The sequence below is a fragment of the Polyodon spathula genome, chromosome 8 (assembly GCF_017654505.1).
Source record: "Polyodon spathula isolate WHYD16114869_AA chromosome 8, ASM1765450v1, whole genome shotgun sequence".
Taxonomy (NCBI): domain Eukaryota; kingdom Metazoa; phylum Chordata; class Actinopteri; order Acipenseriformes; family Polyodontidae; genus Polyodon; species Polyodon spathula.
The window spans coordinates 15532680-15546337 of record NC_054541.1 but is presented as its reverse complement, the minus strand read 5'-3'; the positions used below and the strand labels follow the sequence as shown (position 1 = coordinate 15546337).

The following is a 13658-nucleotide window of genomic DNA, read 5'->3' as shown; positions in this document are numbered from 1 at the left end:
TTAAACTCGGAGTGGCCTGTACTGTAACATTGTTTTGTTGTGTTTTTATAGTGATAAAAGTGCTGCCCAGGCTTCTGTGCCTGGATTATTTCACCCTTTTATTTTTGGTTCCCATGGGAAGAGTCTTGTTTTATTCTTAGCTGCAGCACATGCCACAGCCATCAACAAGGCAACTGCCAGACCCGCCTACAGCCCTCCTGTACAGTACAGACACAGTGTAGCCCTCCTACAGCCCTCCTGTACAGACAATACAGCCCTCCTGTACAGTACAGACACAGTGTAGCCCTCCTACAGCCCTCCTGTACAGACACAGTGTAGCCCTCCTACAGCCCTCCTGTACAGTACAGAAACAGTGCAACTGGGGCAGGAAGACTTTCCTTCACTTCTGATATACTGGTCAGCCACAGCATATAGGTAACAAACTCAGTTGTGTCTTATTAAGCTGCTATACAGTGGGAGTCTGATTTCCATCCCCAGGGTGATTATTAAGTACATTTGACTGCACCTACTACCAGCTGTGTTAATGTTTTCTTGATCTGTATTAAAATGTGATCGGGGTGACCTTCTTTATTCAGTAACAGTGATATTATTGTACCAAAAGCGTGTTTAATTGTTTTTATGTACTCGTTTTAAACTTGGAGGCAATAAAAATGAGGCCTGCATGTCTTTTATTGTTGGCATTCTGTTTACTGTAGATACTGAAATAACCATATCCTAATGCATTGGACTGTTCTCTTTAGGAAAACCACACTCTGCCACTTCTGGTAACCTAATGAAGTAATCATTACCTAATCTTCACTGCCATCTTCTGTGGTTTATCTGCTTTCAGCTTCCAAAAGCAAACAAACTTGTCCCCTTTCATGCAGCCGGCACAGCGGTTAAAAGTTCAAGGTTATTAAGTGCCTAAACTGAACTTCAAAACATGTCTGTGTACCAGCCAGTACTCCAAATCAGCTGTGTACTGGGGGTTTTAACGATTGAAAGAATATATTTCATGATATTGAAATTTAATGCGTAACGAATACTCATAGCAATTTCGCTGCACAACTTGAGTTCACATGTTATCAAGCTTCTTGTACTTCGTCGGTTCCTGGCGTCGCAATGGTAATTGTGAATACACTGCATGCGGTAGCTAAAGAAATGACAGGACAGCTTGTAGCCTTCCTGGGAATTGCCAGAAACACGTGAACAATAAGTCTGGGTTTTAAATTAAACCTATGGTTGATTCTCCTGTAAGAGCCGGAGTCTTGAGACTCAGAACTATCTTCAGTTTAGTATATTACAATATATACATAGCCTTCCACAGTCGCTGCATGAAAAACTCTTGGTAATCCTTCAAACGCGGGTGAGATTTATTCATGCTGTGATAATACGATCAGTTCTGAGCAGGCTTACAGTACTGGGGATCTGATTGTTCAAACTCCTGGCACCTGGCTGTTTAAAAAATGTACCTAAACAAAGTTCTGAAGCCCAGAACTGGGTGCAGGGCTAGCATGAGTTCCAAGCCCTAGGACCCTCGTTTCGCTTCTTTCTTTCTGGTCTTGTAATATGGCACGCATTGCAGAGTTCCTAAAGATGAACCCTTTTGCTGTGTTTAATTACTGTGGCTCAGCAGAGACTGCTTTGAATCGGTGTGATGGCAGGTTCTAAATAGGCTTTGACTAATAACGACAATGACAGGAAGAAGAGGGTGGAGTACAGTATTTACCAAACAGTTCAGTTACACAGGGAGATCTTGAAGCATCAGGCAGCTGTTTTCAAAACAGGAGCCCTGTAATTTAGCCTGCCTTTTGATATGCTTGCACTTACCATTTTTCAAATTCTTGGTGTCATCTGGGCTGTACAGTATCTGCTATGGAGAGCTGCAGTGTCCTGCCACAATGATCAACTTCACACTCCAATACAAACCCCTGGTTTTCAAGCCACCACTCTAGTGCAGTGTTGTAGCCTGCCATGCAGCTCTTGGTTCTCTTTAGCTGTAGGGACCCAGGCTTCCTTCCTGCTCCTCGTAACCTTTGTTCTGCATTTCACATAAGCATGATCTTGCTTGTTGTGATTCCTCGAGATCGGAGGACAGCTTTTACTTTCACTATCCCTCGATCTGAATGTTTTAGTCCTCATTTTTTTTCATTTGCATGTCTTACACCCAACTTATGGAATACTGTATGATAAGGGTCTTTACCAAAATGTAAGATCAAGCTTTTTCGCCTTTTCATTGTCGCTGTTATTGATTTACTGCTGCAGCTGCTGTAGATGTTTTTTTTTCTCTTTATTTATTGCGTATCCTATTAAGTGATGACTAGCAACAGATTGCTAACTTGCAAACCCACCCCCGATACTGTAGACATTTTTAAACAGTCTTCATATGCTTTGGGAGGCAGAACAGAACCACCTTACTCCCTGCGATCCTCTTGCACATCAAAGGTATTCACTTACTGTACAGTTAGTATCTGGTTTCACAGACTCTCATTAGCACGAATACTGGAGAACTTTACCTCCTCTAACCAAGGTAATCCAAGATTAGTGCTAATTAGGGTGTGTGAAACCAGCCATAATGATACACGGACTGCCACGGACCTTGTGCAGTCACAGATGCGCCAAAGATGAGTAGGTAGACAGTCTTTTTTTTTTTTTTTTTTTTGATCTGACAAACTGCAGTCCTGCCTGATTTGTTCCCCCACCATTAAACTGCTTCTAGTATGTAATTGGAGATGGCATTGCCTGCCTTGTATTTCTTGGTTCAGTGCTTTTTATTTTATTTATATGTTTCACTCCTCTCCAGCATGCTCAGTCCTGTGATCTTTGTCTGGAAACCAGCCATGCTGATGGTGGTGTCTTGTAGCATGGCTGAAACTGTAAGCTCCCACCCGGAGCAACTGTTTGTACATGTCAGACTTCACACGAGAACATCAGCATGGATCAAACATGGCTACAGCTGCTGCAAATGTACTCTGAAACACGATCCCGCTGCTGGATTTGGAAGACTGCTGGGTCTCTCATCTCCAGGTTGATTTGATCTCTCCATCTTTCTAATGTAAAGTATAAAGGAACCAAGGATACAGATGCCTACAGAGGTCAGGTTTCCTCAAGGCTTTTCACTTTTCCCCGATGCCTTTTTTTTTTTTTTTTTCTTGGGTTCATCATTCATTTAAGATTCAGGAGATCGAGTTTCAACTTTGCTTATTAATCTTGGTTTCTTGTTCATTAAGTGTTGGGGTCTAGCTGCTTAAGAACAATTTGTCAGTCTGTCACAGTAAGAAGTTGGGTTCTATTCGGATTCCATCTGGGCTGCGTTCCAGCTACACCATGCTTGGCCATACATACTTTCCTGTCTTTGTTGTGCTCACTTGCTGTTGTCGGAGGTGTGGCTGACCTTTACCAGAGTCACAGTCTGTTGCAGGTGAGAGAACTTGTCCTACTTGGGCAGTTACCAAGCTGTAGCTGGGTAGTTTAGTAACAAATCAAAATAAACATTGCAAGGTTTTCATTGAAGTGCTACTTTTAATGATGCACTGCAACATTAAGGGGAACAAGGCTGCATGTGTACAGCATTTATCTAGAAAAGACTTTCAGTAATTATAGACATAACCTTACTGTAAAACACTACAGCAGACCTCTAGTTGATGTGCACGCCTTTTGACTGGTTAATACCCGAATGTGTAATATTTGGAAAATGTGTAAACTGTAGACTGTTAGTATCCCTGCTGTCGTTTTCATCTGAAGTGCATTGCTTTGAATAAGTGCGAACCAAGATTTGAAACATTTTCTTTTCATCCTGTTGGCTACATCACCTGCCTCCCTTTTTTTTTTTTTTTTCTTCAGCTGGTTCTTGTACCATGCTTTAAAATGGTATTTTCTAGACAGCGCTGTAGATAAAGTGGGGCTTCCTACAGCAGTGCTTTGTCTGTGGTAGTTTAGACTTGCTCTTTGGGTCTAGCTGCAATCAGATGGAGTGAGCTGCAGGGATGCTGCTGTTTATAGCTTTGTATTTGAAATAATGATCATTTAATGTCAGGCTATTTTGAGAAAGCATGTACTGATGCCAACAATGATTCACATTTTACTCGCCACTCAAGAACGATTCGGTGGAATACGATGTATACAGAAGTTGAGTCCCAATATAATGTTTGAATGGGAGCACTATGCATTGATACACAATGAATCATTCACCTTTACAATTAAAGGTGTGCAGTATTACCGTAGTAAGGATTTCAAATCTATTTTCCAGCTGTTAACTCCCTCCCGCCTTTATGAAAGTTCCTGATAGCAAAGTTTGATAAAGCATAGGTAAGCATTGTAAAGAATAACAAGGTCTGGTAAAGCATAATACATTGCAAACCAGGGTAAACTATGGTAAATGCAGAGTATAACCATGGGCAAAACCTGGTAAAAATGCCGTGCAAAAACACTGCAGTAAACTTTTTTTTTTTTTTTTTTAAGGGCTTGTCATTGCTAACCTCTTAACTTTGAACAACTCTGAAAGTCTGACACTGTGGAGCGCAGGAATTAGAGTCCCTGAGTCTTGAGACACACTGTGTGCAACACATGTGTGAAGCAGATTCCCAGTAGGAATCTAGAAGTGTTGCAGAGGGTTAATTCCCTTGTTCCCATTGGGGTTCATTCACAGGTAAAGGGTTTAGCTCATCCTCCTTTGAGATTTACAGCAGCCTCAAAGCGGATTACAGATCAACACTGACCTGGATTGTTCTGTTGTCATGACACCCCTTGTCATACTGTACATCCTGAATGCAGTTTGTTATGGATTCTGTAATGTACAGTGAGAAACGCCTGAGTCTTTAATGTAGGCATCTCATTGCAAAAATAAGAAAGTTAGCATCATGCTTATTTGTGGGGAAATGTGTTCCTTGTACTTCAAAGGGTTAAATGAGCTGTGCAAATTTGGTTTAATTGTTTGTTTTCCGATTTGTCCCAAATCATGGCTTCATTGTTTTTGTGTTTTCCTCATGAATGCCTGAAGAGCAAGATAACTTGTTAACACGCAGCTTGCTGGAAGCAGCTGAAGGATCTTTTCAAGTTCTTGAATAAGTAAATACCACACTAATCAAGGTCAATGTGCCGTGACCTTCAGAGTCGTGTTTTCCACATCCGGTTGCCATTAAAGAGCTCTGCAGTAAAACAGTACCTCTTTAGTGTGGAAAGTGTCCCAATAGCTCTCGGTAATTGCTAGCTCTAATCAGTTGGGTTTTATACAGCCATGAACAGTTTGCCGTTTGACACTTGTCCTATTTTAGGATAGGGATTGCCTTATATGGCAGTTTCCTCTTTCTCCAAATTGTTGAAGTGATCCTTCAAAGAAGCTCTTGTATGTAATGTTTTGGTTTATTTTTTTATTTTTTTCTTTTGTACAGTTTGAGTGGTGAGTCTGATCCTAATTTGAACTGAAGTCTTTTAAAATCTAAAACTGCTGCATAAGAAAAGGAACACTGTGAAATAGGCTAGTTGTAATTTTTCACTTCCTAATTAAGGATTGGCCAAGGTTCTTATCTTTACAGTACACAAAGTTCATTAACGTTCACCTACAGAATCTAGTTTTAAAACTGTTGTTCATCCGTTAGTCAAACCTCTGCAATGTACTGTATCGGCTACAGTAAAATCTAAAAAAAAAAAAAATTCTGTTGCTTTTTTTGACCTACTTAAACTCTGTTTTAAATCTGTACATCTTTCTGGCACTCTGCATGGCAATGCCAGTAGACAGTAAAATAGTAAGTGTACCTAGTCTGGGCTCTATTTTCTTTTGGCCTTGGGCCCTGCTGTTTTTGTTTTGGTACACTCCTCTGAGAAGAACAATAAAACATTAAGAAGTGAAACCCTGGCGCTTTCCTGTAAGCGCTGTGCTGGAGTCTTGGCGGCAGGCTGAGGGCTGAAGGGGTTTTTTGATGTCAAAAGGAAAGGCTAACCATATAAAGAACAAGGTCTTCCACACCATGTGATTCGTGCCACGGCTGCTGGGGGGTTGTTAAAATGTTTTTTTTTTTTTTGTTATTGTAGGCTTGCTTTTATTTTATGTATTTATTTTAATGTAGACTTAACTATGTCTGTACCACTGGAGCTGGTTGTGCAGCATTTCAAGTTGAAGAGCAATGGAAACGAAGAATGTTCCACCACACCTTTTTAATTGTTGTTTGATATTGGAATCTCCCAGTTCTAAAATGAAACCTTTTCAGTCTTTCTGCTCGAGACCAAAGTACAGTCGATGGCTACACATGGCAGTGTCGATATGCAACACTCCTTTTTGATACACTGTGCTTTATCACAGGTTTGGGGGTAGAGAAAGGTGCGGGTTCAAAGTGCAGGCAGCATGAGAGTTAACTCAAGTTTCTTATCCTTAAGTACTGGTACAATCATTTGAAACCATATACAGGGATGGAAATAAGACTCCCATTGCATAGCAGTTTGATTCATTCTTGGTTTTACTACAAGTTTAATAAGACACTTCTGAGATTGTTACCTGTACACAGTGGCTAATTTAGACTATTGGTAAAACCTGGAATGGCTGAAACTGCTATTCAATAGGAGTCTTATTCCATCACCTGATCTCAGAAGAAAATACAATATTGTCCGGCCACATGAATTAACTGTACTTTACCGCTCTTCTACACTGGTTAGAGTTCTTGATTAATCCCCGTTGTGACTAAAATGAAATGCAGATTTTATTTAACAGTAACTAGTGGGTGTGTCAAGTGTAGAGGGTTTTTATACTAGACGGGGAGTTGGCAATCTCAAAATAAACTCTAAATGCTGTCACTGTACAGTAAGTGACGAGTGCCTTTGTCCTAAATTGTATATATAATAAGTCAGGTACAGTATGTGCTGCTTCTGCGTTGTGCTGTGAATGGGAGACCTTGTGACGGTGCATTAGCCAAACTGTACTGTGTACTGTATTACTGCATGGAACATGATTTGAATTGCCAATGAAAGTGAATGGCAAAGGGATTCCACTGCGTGTTTTGGCCTAAAAGTTACCTGGGTTAATTCCTGCTGTTAAAGTTTGCATGTCTGATGTAATTGTGTAAGTAGTTCCGCACAGTGCAATCTAGTGTGTATTCATGATGCATCTGCCATTTTAAATGGAGATTTTTTTCCTTGGTCTGCTTTGCACCTGTTGGCTTTCCTTTTTTTTTTTTTTTTTTTTTTTAACCCATTTTACTTGCATGGCAAGAATGTTACAGTAGTAGGCTCTCTAAATGTGTGCTGTAGCTGAATTAACTATAGAAAAAAAAACTATAGCACCATAAGAATGTACAGTGTGTGTAATGGCCAGAACCTGCACTTCATAGCAGAGGTGTACAAGTGGCTTAAATAATGAACCAAGTGAAGAAACAGTTGCATGAGTTTGATTGCTGCTTTTCTCAACAGCAGTCCACATAAATCCAAGCAGCTGTTTCTTCTCTTATTTCACTGTAAATGGTAAATTAGCCTAATGAGCACAAATGACCCTCACCTGTGGAGAGCTCAGTCCAGATAATCAATTGAATAATCAGTTTGTGCAGCTCAAAGGTGGAGATCACAAATTACTTTTTGACAAATGGTACTCCTTTCTTATTTCATAGTTTTATTTACTTAGAATTGTTATTTTTAAAGATGCACTATAGCTGCCGCACAGACAGTTTTGTTTTGTTTTGTTTGTTTTCTAGATTGAACGCTGGAAAGACTTAATTTCAGATTGCTGTACGGTAAGCAGCTGTACAGCATTAACCAGGCTGCAATGCTGTCCTGTTGCTGGATGGTTTGGCGCTGAACAGCATTCATACAGATGAATAGCTTCAGACACATGACGTCTTTTTCGGCTTTCAGTGGGAGACGGTTGGATGCCCTGATTTTACGCTCGTCAGCTGTGAAGATCCTATCTGCCTGCCCTCCTGTTTGCACTCTCTGCCTCCATGCTGCAGCGGGTCTGGGAATAGTCTGTCCTTTGTTTTCTAGTTTGTGTGGAGTGGCTATCTGTTTAGCTTTTAATTGATTGAAATTTTGAAACAAATTACATTGCCGTTTGTACTGTACTACATTCGTGCAGATTGAATTTTTCCATCTCGTTTTATGTTGCATCCCCTTGGCAGCATCACTTCTGTTTTTAGATATAATTTTAATCACCCTTCCCTATGATCAGGTGGTTCATTAGCTAGGACCAGCTTATCTGCGAACCGCTTATGAAACTGATTAATTTTATGCCTCGTTTCCACTAGGCGTGGATCACACTGTAGAAGGGGGCTACACACTTTTTTTTTTTTTTTTGCAGTAATGCAAGCAGTGGACTGTGCCATAGATCTTGGCAGTTAATAACAATCTCTCCCTGCAGTCATTGTTAGGCTGGAGCAGGTGTGAAGGCTCTGGTGCAGGGGCTGCTTCTAGTTCAGCAGACTCTACAGAGCAGCTGGCTGCAAAGAATCAATTTACTGTACAGCTTGTTGCAGGATCCACATTACAATCCGTGTAGATTAGAGCTGTGCTGATACCCCTACTCGAAATTGCCTTTGAGAAATATTTGTCGGCAGGTGTTAAATAAATAAATCCATTCATTCATTTTAATGTGCTGATTTCAAAACCAGAAAAGCTGGCCTTCCCTCACCTTTACAATTGAGTACCAAAACTGGGCCTTGGTCAAAGTCTCCTTGGCAGCTGCCAGCTGCTGTTACCTTGTCCTGTGTGCCTGGGTTTTCGAGTGTTGCCTTAAAAACAGAGATGCCATTGTTCTGATAACCCTTCCCATCTGAGATAGACAAAAAAAAAGTTTGACGTCTTATGTTTGTGTTTGGCAAAACATTTTTACAAAACCTTAAGTGCTTTTTTCAACTGTTGCCACGGTGCCAAGAAGCAGAACTACATTCCTCCTTGAAGATTTGAACTCTGGCATTTAAAAAGGTGTACTCCGTATGGTTTTAAAAATAGAATTTGAGCCCATGGTGAAAATATAATTAACCACCTACTGCTGAAAGAGGTTAACAGTTTTGCATTTTGCAAGCTGAGTTCAAAGTAGTGAGGAAGCGACTGTAGTGTACAGTATCTAGAGCTAAAACCTAGTTTGGACAATGTAAACAAACTGGCATTTAAACAAGGCCTGTTTTCTGTCTGCAAATAGTGAATATAAGAGTAAACTATAGTATGGCAATATCTAGTTAACAGGTAGTAAATAATCCAAATTAAGTCGTATGCTAGATGGACACTTGCAAGTACTGTACTGTATGTTTCCCAGCCAGTGAAAGACACTATATGTCTCTATCTCAAACTGACATAAACATTCAATTTTAATCAAAGTTTCCTGTTTTGAAACAAGCATGCATGAAACTGCAGTGCTGCTAAGGTCTTGCAGGGTTTTTGGAAAAATTGTATCAAGCCCCAGAAACCACAATAATTCTAATAACGAGCTCTCCTCTAAAAAGTACAGCGCGAGGGGGAAATGACTGCGAAACTGAATCCTCATTTCACATTTGTTTCAGTTCCTGTGTCTGAGTTTAAACAGTAACTTCTAAGGATTTGAAGTGGTAAGGAACAGCAGGCAGGTTTGGAGAGCTGTGCTGTTTGTGGTTCATACCTCATCACCGCTGTTTGTTTTATGATTCTCACACACTGCTCCACATCCTCTCTTAACCCTTGCATTGTCCAACACGAGTGATTGCTTTATCTGTTGAGGTTACAAGGTCATTCATGCCCTGAACAGAGCAGGCAATCCAGATAGAGTGCAAATGGGAGCAGCCTTTTATTTATTTAATTAAAAACCTTGAATTGGAACTTTGCAAACTCTGTTTTTATAAACGGAGATGCCGTTGTTTGGAGAGCCTGCCCAATCTGCGTTGGAGTGTTATGCTGTACCGGTATTTGGCAATACCTTCTTTAGGAATCCTTCTGCCAAGCATCACAAATATTTTAGTCCTTGAACATTTCTCTTTCAGCTCTGTGCCGTTAAAGGTGTGCTCCATCCAGTTTTGACAATAGAATAATAAATATTTAACCTTTAAGAGCCGATGTTGAAAATATGGGAACAGTCATATTTCCAGTTTTTATAGTCATCCATGCAGCCTCCTGGCAATGTTCCATGTGACTTGCCCTTTGAAAAAATGTTAGCTAGCATTCTCTGGTGTTTCTAAATCTCTAGATTATGCTAATCATGTGTCATTCTCTTAAAAACTCTACATCCATACTTCTGGAGTTTGAAAAATGAATAGGGTGGCACTATCTATAGCTTCCTACTTTGCAGAGATTTCTGGGAAATGTAGGAATGTAGGAAAACTCAGATTTTGAATTAACCCTCTCTGTCCTAAATCTGTCTCCATTAACTCTGCTGTCAGGTCCTGGTTTCTGTGCTGTGCCTAAAATTGGCTATATAGTTAACTTTGCCAACTCATTTTTAAGATTTTAAACACTTCGATCAAGCCAGCCCTTTTAAAATGCCTCTCCTGCTCTGTCTTGATTTTTTTCTGGCCACTCCATCACTATGTGAATTGAACATCCTCACTATGGACATGTGCTTTTATATTTGAGGTCATCCGTTTCTAGATTTGCCTCTTTTCATGCACAGTGTGTTTGTTTGCTCTGCCGTCTTCCCGAGTGTTGTTTAACACGCCTGTATTATTATTTTTTTTTTAAACCGCAATCAAACACTGTGCTGTTTTAACTGCTAGCTGGAAACCCAGCTTTGAGGGTGACACTGTTTCCAATGCCAGCTAATGAAGCCAAGAGGTCATCTGGGTGCTTTTACTTTCTGTGCCGTTCTTTAAAAGCAACTTAAATTTGTTTAAAAGCACTATGTGTTTGATAAATTGCTTGTTAAAAGCCAGTGAGACTCTCGAATTGCTGATTATAAATTCAGCATGAAATAGTGTATAGATCTTTGTGTTTGGAAGCAGTAAAGTTGGGTGGGTGGGCAGCTGCAGTAGTGCGGGTGTGTTTTAAGAAGTATTTATCGGCAGGTATTTGGTTACATTAAGGCAGTAACAATGGCAGAACCCCGGATAAGTGTAAATTACTATTCCAGTCGGGTTTTAAAACGCTCCCTGCTGAACTTCATAGTTATTGATTGACACTCCATTGTAAACATTTTAGAGGACTGCTTTTCTTATGGAATCAACATGTTAATCAATGGATTTATGTAACACTTGCCTTTTTATTTAAGTTTGACCAATGAGTTTTTGCACACGCCAAATAGATAGATAGATTTGACACAGTCTGCTTCTCTCTGTTTAACAAAGTTAAAGCTTTTCTTAAGTTTAGCATGATCGTCATGTTTCTGCTTTCTGATCTGGGGTAAGATATTGTGTTTTAAGCTCTGCTCGGTCACTTGTTTCTTTTGAGCACCCTACTGCTTTGGTGCTAAAAAGCTGCAATGCAAGCTAGTGTTCCACATTTGAGACTATGAGCAGCAGCTAGATTTACAATAATCGAGTAGTGTCAGTACTTTTTATCTTGAACTGTGCAGTCTGCATTGTAATATTGGGCAGAAAGGGAAAATAACTTGTACTCCCAGTAGCTGTACATGTTTACTGTTGTAGTGTAACTAGCAAGGGCTACAATAGCACAGTCTGTTCACGTGCCACACTTTTAAATTGTTTGCATTTTCTTTGCACTGGAATTCCAAACTCCTGTGTCTCTGCGCACATACTGTAGAGCTGGGAGGTCATCAGCTCTGAGTTTCTCAGTGTTTGTGTTTGATTTTCCACAGAGTTTGCAGGGCAGTATGATCTAGAAAGTTTTCAGAAAGAAACAAAAGCAAATCGATGCATATCTGCGGCTGGAAAGACCAATACAACGTGTCGTATATCAAGACAGACTCTTGGGTGTTCCTGCAATGCTTTGCAGAGAAACACAACCAGTTAAGCACAGCTCTGGTCACTAGTGGCTCATTTTGCATCAAGCAACAGACTCTAATGTGGTTCTGTTCTTCTGAGACCATTCTCTGATTTGTTGGTGATTCTGTACAGTACATGTATCAACCAGAACAATTAAACACTGTGCTAAATTAAAAAAAAATACTAAGAAGTGTAATGCATTCAGTGAGAAATGTTTCAGCTAGTACATTGAAGACATTGAGAAACCCTAGCAGTGGAAACATTGGCCATTGAATTTATTATGTTGTTAGTATTTTCTTTTGGGGGAAAAGTCAAAAATTTTAATGGCAGTTAAAACATGACAAGATATTTTTGTTGTTTTTAATACCCATGTGAATCCATTTAACTATGAAAACCTGCTGAAAAACTTATCTGAATCTTAACCAACTAACCCAGGTGCAGAAATGTAGCCTCCTCTTGCTCTTGGAGTTGTGTAAACATTTCCGTTTGCAGAAGTTACTGTGCTGATTGCAGCTGCACGGTATGCCAGCAGCATGAATAACACACAGTACAGGAGTGCAGTGCCTTAAACCCAACAACACAGGACAGGGAGCTCCCCTCCTCTCCTTCTTTCACTCCCAGACCCCAATAACACAGACTTACCAAAATACTGAATTAGTCTGGACAGTACTCCCCTTCATAACGTGGTAAGTATACTGTTCCATGGAATCAGTTATAAGGTAGCACGGTTGTGACTCCCATTTGCCCCATAATGCCATTCCAGTAGCACTTTCGTTTTTGTTCTAAGGAGGAACACCAATAGCATGGGCAGTAGCATTATAAAGGGGAGCACCGTACCCATTTTCAGGGAGTTCCTATAGAGCGTATAGTACACACAAAGGTTGGTTTAAAAAGCTGAATAAATAGTATGGAGCTTCAGTAGTTATGTGTTTGCATGTTTTTTTAAAACACATCAGTACACTGCATTTTCACCTTGCCCAAGACTACAAATTGTCGTTTTTCAAACCTATTAAAAACTTTACATGGGATACTTTGAAAAGAGCCCGACATAGAGCTCAATGAGTCATGCAGTCTACAGCTCCAGAGCCATTCCTTCAGCGCCCTGCTGTGCTCCAGAACTTCATGCCTGCTTACTGCATTCTTCCTTCTGCCCACTCTACTTGACAGACTAGTTTGTTTGCATGCCCCAGTGGTAAATTTAGCTGAAGGGAGGGACACTATTATTCTTAGTAGTAGTATTATGAGTGTCATACTGATAACGTTTTACAAGAAACTATAGTACATGCTGTAGCTGATATTTGTAAAAAGAACCTTCAGAAATGAATGTGTCTGTTCATTACAGTGTATGGCATGCTTACTAACTGTTCCAGCAAAAACTGCTTCTGAAACGACACTTAAGAAAATGATGAATGTAGTTCCAGAAGAGCAAGGAGCCTGGTTGGTGGTTCTGTTTTTAGGGCTGTTTACTTCACTATGGGCTCCCTTCTTCTCAAAGAACACTCGCTGCATTAATTTAATAAGCAATATTGCTGCAGCACTGCAGCTCCTGATTTGAAGTCAGGAAATATTTGACCTTGAGGAGGAGGACGTGGGCTTGAGCTTTGTTTGGGTAACGTGGTGCTGCAGAAATGTGCGAGTGTTTTAGTGAAACGAGCCTTGAAGAGACCTTGTTCTCTTTACATTCTGTAATGAATGCTCTGTACATACTTTCTAGCTTGTCTAATCGTGATGAAACTTGCCAGGGACTGACACGCACAAGTTGTTTAACGTACTGTGCATGAATCATAATCTGCGGTTCTACTAAGGTTGTCTGTTTGTCTTTCTGCAAGTCATTTTTAGAGTTTTTCATATCTAGAG

The 13658-nt window shown here is 40.2% G+C and overlaps 1 protein-coding gene across 2 annotated transcripts in view; it reads left to right on the top strand.

Annotated features, from left to right (window-relative positions):
* LOC121319507 (ras association domain-containing protein 3-like) overlaps window positions 1-13658 on the top strand; it is an 82663-nt gene that overhangs the window by 55118 nt on the left and 13887 nt on the right. The gene's annotated exons all lie outside the window — the stretch shown is intronic.